Below are 6,000 nucleotides of genomic sequence, written 5' to 3'. Positions count from 1 at the left end.
CCAATCATCATCTAGAATGATTCTAGAGGTATCTCTTTCCCAAGCTTTTTGAGTTGACATTTTAGAAAACACACCACCATTAGAGATTATTTTATAAATTATCGAGATGGTTTGTTTAACCTCTTGACGACCAGCTAACGCCGATTGGCGTAAACTGGTCGTCTGCGGGTTACCATGGAAACGGCCGCTCGATCGAGCGGCCTTTCCATGTCAGTTCACGGAGGGTGTCTCCGTGAACAGCCGGAGAGCCGCCGATCGCAGCTCTCCGGCAAAATGTAAACAGGCGGGGAAGAAATCCCCGCTGTTTACATCATACGGCGCTGCTGCGCAGCAGCGCCGTAAGGCAGATCGGCGATCCCCGGCCTCTGATTGGCCGGGGATCGCCGGCATATGATAGGCTGAAGCCTATCCTTCAATGCGCAGGACGGAACTCCGTCCTGCGCATTACGGAGAGAGGGAGGGAGGGAGGTAAGGAGGAAGAGGGCGGAAATGGCTGTGGAGGGGGGCTTTGAGAAGCCCCCCCCGCAAAACGCAGATGGCCGGCGGCGATCAGACCCCCCCAGCAGGACATCCCCCTAGTGGGGAAAAAAGGGGGTAGTCTGATCGCCCTGCTGCACTCCTGATCGGTGCTGCGGGCTGTAGAGCCCCCGCAGCACCGATCAGTGAAAAATCCATTGGTCGGCAAGTGGTTAACCAGTTCACCCCCAAGGGTTTTTACCCTTACAGACCAGAGCAATTTTCACCTGTCAGTGCTTCTCCCTTTTATGCCTTAATAACTTTATTAATACTTATCACAAGAAAATGATCTATACCTCGTTTTTTTCGCCACCAATTAGGCTTTCTGTGGGTAGTACATTTTGCTAAGAATTTTTTTATTCTAAATGCGTTTTAATGGGAAAAATACAAAAATAATGGAAAAAAAATCTTTATTTCTCAGGTTTCAGCAATTATAGTTTTAAAATTAAACATTCTCCTTTGGATAAAACCAACACCTTTTATTTGCCCAGTTGTCCTGATTATTAAACCATTTAAATTATGTCCCTATCACAATGTATGGCGACAATATATTATTTTGAAATTTAGGTGTTATTTTTCTGTTTTGTTTTTTTTTGTTCTGGCCATAATTACAAGCCCCTATGTAGTAACTTAAAATTAATTTTCCCTCATAAAATATAGATTAAAAAAGCTGAGTCCCTAAGGCAACTATTTATTTATTTATTTTAAGCTGATTTTTTTTTTTTACAAGTGTTTTTTTTTTGGTGGGGGGAAGGTTGGAAGTGTAATTTTATTAATTTTTATCAATAATGTGTATGTACTTGTATATGTAGGTGTTTGAATGTGTAATATACTTTTTGGCCACAAGATGGGGCTAGTGAACACTCTCCTTATAGGAAGTGATCACTTTTTTTTTTTTTTTACACTTTATTGAACTGCAACAGTTTCCTGTTATATGAATGGAGGTGGCCGCTGTTTGCTGTCACGTCCATTCACTTCAGGCAGTGCGATTGGGTAGAGGACCGCTCGGTCCTCTTCCCCAATCAGTTAGCAAGGGATCCCGACGGTAATAGCGGCGGTAGTGGCGCGCACACGCGCAGAGCGGTGGCGGGAACGCGCAACGTATTAAAACGTCATGTTGCCATTAATAGGCTAAAGCATGACGTTAAATGGTTAATCGGTTGGCTTTTCTTATGAAGTTTTTCTAGGGTAGTTGCGTTTAGTGTTGTGGCTCTGAGATTGGAGGTAGCGTAAAAGTGATAAATTAAGCAGTATGTGTGATATTCTTTTAGGTGTATCTGGTAAAGTAATCTTAATTCTTGGAACGTCATGATGTTCTTATTGCATGCAATATCCTAAAAGTTATTAATATTAGTTTCTTGCCACCATTTAAAGGCCTTGTTTTCAATCTCTGGGGGAAACTTGGATTCATAACTATTGAGGCCCTTGGGGATGGGGATGAAATTAGCTTGAATTTAAATTTTAGTTTATTCCACAGTTTAAATGCTTCTGCAGTTATTGGAGCACTTTAACATTTTTGCTACTCACAAATTAACGCTATTGAAGGATTTAATTATACCTTGGTAAAAAGAAAAAGTGTTTGTACTATACTTCATGTATATTTGTAGAATTGTCTGTGAATGGGAGGTAGTTAAGCAATCTATTTTATTTCTATTCAATATGGAAAATACAGACTGTTGTATGTATACTGTATAATTACACCTCAGTGTCCAATTTAAATTCTTTGTTTTGCCTGTAAATTGTGTTTTTCAAACAACCTCCTCAATGAAATGGTCACCACAGCTTCACATCTACATGTTAAAGCAGGATTGTCACCATAAAAATCAAATTTCAAGTGTGAGTGTGTTAAGTGATAAAGATGCTAATCCTGCATTCAAAACTTTCAAAATGTTTTCTGCCGTTATGGTTTGAAGTTATCACCTACCTTAGGAGCACTGGTCCTTGAATTGCCATTGCCATCGGCTGGCAAAACAGTTGCATGCTGGGAGACCTTTTCACCTATAATATATTCCTCCTCTTCCCTTTATTTCCCCCTCCTTCTAATGATATAAGACAGTGCACTTCCTAGTATAGACCTTGGTGAGAGTGTCTGAAGACTCTGGTCGGAGGGCAGGTAATGAATACACAAGAGGCAAGAGGATAAAAAAAAGAGTGAGTGAGGAAATAATGTCAGGATTAGCTTCCTTCAAAGATAACTGTCTAGAATAGGATTTTCTGCTTTCCCTTTATAAAATTCACAGCAATCATAATGTGTAGAAATGAAGGTGTAAACACCGCTACCACCCACAAAACCTCCACAACAGTGCATGACCAGGCCAGCAAAGCACAGAAAAATGTAGAAGAGGAAGGTCATCAGCACTTGTCCAGGTTTTCAAATCTTTATTCTAGGACATATCCATAAAATAGAACACAGGTACATGCATCAAATTGCTGACATGTTTCGAGCTACAAGCTTTTAATCATAGCTGGTCATACAATGGCGAAGCCACATATATATGGGAAAACACCCATGCACCAGTCCTTCTAGACTCTGCCCAATAGAGGCGGAACAGTCTTCAATATGCAGTGGGGTATTAAACCACTCCCACTTGTCTGATGCAAAGGTGAATATCACAAAGCACATAAACAAAATGGTATAAAAATAAGAATTCATGTTAAAAACAACTAAGGAACACTTGTAAAGACAATAGGGAAATGGGAGAGAGGGGAGTGGGGGGGGGGGGGGGGGAGGGAAGAAAAGGAAAAATACAAACATTATGCCCACAATATCATATCACATAGGCTTGACTAAAATGGGAGAACAGGAAGCTCAATATAAAGAGGAACCTAGATTGAGCAAAAAATTAAGTAATGAGTGCCAGGTCCCACCTGGCATTAAGGCCTTGGGAAACCCTGGGGCCCAGACGGTATATCAACATAGCCTCTCTCTTTAACAATTTATTATAAAGATCACCCCCTCTCCTAGATGATGTAACTTTCTCGATCCCCCGGAACAAAACAAAGTCCTATTCCCACCATGTAGATCCCGGAAGTGTTTGGCCACATTAGAGATATTAGTAGTTGCTCATCCAGCCCCCAGATATGTGCTTTTTATTTCTAGGTTAGCATGGGTGTCACTTGTTCTTTAACCTTCCTGGCGGTAAGCCCGAGCTGAGCTCGGGCTATGCCGCGCAGGAAGATATCTCAGCCCCTGGTGGGGCGATTTGCGCACTTTAAACTGCTGTACGCGCAGCTAGCACTTTGCTAGCCGCGCGTACAGCTCAATCACCGCCGCTCTGCGGCGATCGCCCGCACGCAGCGGCGCAAGAGGGCCCCCCCGCCAGAGCCCTGCGCTGCCCGGACCAATGAGTTCCGGGCAGCGCTATGGGCTGGATCGGAGACGTCTGACGTCAGGACGTCGGCTGACGTCCATGACGTCATTCCGAACGTCGCCATGGCGACAGGAGAAGCCAAACAGGGGAGCGCGTTATATACGCGTTCCCCTGTTTGCATTTGATGCCGGCGACGATCGCACTAGAGGGACACATGCACCCTCTAGTGGTGTTTCATGTAGCTACCACTCTGGTAGCTTTACATGAAACAAAAAAAAAATTAAAAAAAAAAGGATTTTTGCCTAAGTGGCAAAAAAAATTAACCGCCAGGAGGGTTAAAGGCAACCAAGCAGAGCACCACAGATTTTTTTTTTAAATTAACTTTCCCACGAGAAAGGTTATTAATTGAGTGTGCCGTTGGATAGAGAGGGGTATCATTACTTACCTATGGGGTGCTGCTCCTCTGGTCCCAACGTCCATATGGGGTGTTCCATCTCCTCCATCTGACCAACCGCAGCAATCGCAATTTGTTTTGCAATTTTGGGTTTTGTCTGTAACATATATATTACCATGAATTGCCCACATCATACGTACTGCATATTTATCCATCACAATGCAATTGTTCATTTGAGTCTCAATCTTTTATATTATGTGGGTAGCATTGAACTGATTACATATTGAATTTCTTTCTGGGATTGGTCATCTTATCATATAGCACATTCCAAGTAGAACATCATAAATTAAACATTTTACTGTTGTTGACAAAAAGTCTGTATCATTCACCCTGAATATTTTCATTTACATATTTTATTTATTGCTGCACTCTTTGCTAGACACAGACAATTTAGTCAACAATAATTATGTTAACAAGTTCCAGTAAGCCAGAAAAATAACGGTATAAATATTATTGCAAAGTGTAAATTGAAACTTCAATACTTTAAAAGTTTTTTCACTATCTGAGGATGAGGTTTTGAGAAAGAATGTCAAATACTGTACATTTCGAAGCTAAACTCCTTCCTTCAGTGAATTTATCTGGAGATCAGTGTTGAAGATTAACAATACTTACCAGTTCTTAAGATTACATTTCCCTAGGTTAATCAAGCAATTAGCATGCAGTAGAAAAATATTCACAATGATCCATATGCATCTACTGAAGCAAATATAAAGATATCTCTCTTTGCCTGCAGTAGAAATAAGGCCCAAATGAATTATTTAATTAGGACAGACCATCTAGAATATGCGTAAGGCCAGAATGATATTTTTATTTCAAGAAGAGCAAAAGTGTGAAATCTACACGACTTGCTCCTCTTTAAAACACCTCTGCTGAAATTGTTTTTGCAGTCTATAACTAAGTAAAATGCTTAAACCAACGAAAATCTAACATTTGTTTTACACATTATGAGATAGAATTTTAATTGGGTATTTTACCATGTTTTCAAGGTGACATCTTGTATGCAGATATAAAGTACATAATTATCTTGTTAAAACAGAAGGTATCTTCAGCTCATCACTTCCAGGTAGTACAGTCTCCTAACATACAAATCTCTATTGACCCAGAAAGTAGAAGTAGCACTAACAAATGAAAGTCACTAGTTGCTAAACAATTAGCTTTCAGCTGTGTTAATTAATTAGCTGCGGTTAATTTATTACCAATGCTAGATTGCTTGCATTTCTTGGTTCGGTGGAAATATGCATGTTAGAAGAGCTTTCTACTCATTATGACTTCCAGCACTAAAATAGCTATCTGGAAACTGAAAGGCATGGGAAAACAAATAATCAGTAAGTATGGTAAATACATTTTGGGTGTAGCCTGAATTTATAAGGCGTAAAGGAATCATTTTCTTATGCTGTCTACTGTTTAGACACACAGAACATTTATATTGCACTTTTCTCCTGACAGACTCAAAGCTCCAAAGCTGCAGCCATTAGCACACACTCTACAGGCAGTAGCAGTTATACAGAGTATTGCCCAAGGTCTTCTACTGAATAGGTGCTGAATTACTGAACAGGATGAGCGAAGATTTGAACCCTGGTCGCCTGTGTCAGAGGCAGAGCCCTTAACCAGTACACTAGTGGTTCGCTAAGGATGTTGGTTCTTGCTGGAGATGAAACTTTAGAATTACATTTTATTGCAGCACTTTCTGTAGCGGGATTTGGGGTTCCTGTAGACACA

This window comes from Hyperolius riggenbachi, chromosome 2, assembly GCF_040937935.1.
Source record: "Hyperolius riggenbachi isolate aHypRig1 chromosome 2, aHypRig1.pri, whole genome shotgun sequence".
Classification (NCBI taxonomy): Eukaryota; Metazoa; Chordata; class Amphibia; order Anura; family Hyperoliidae; genus Hyperolius; species Hyperolius riggenbachi.
This window is presented reverse-complemented; position numbering follows the sequence as displayed.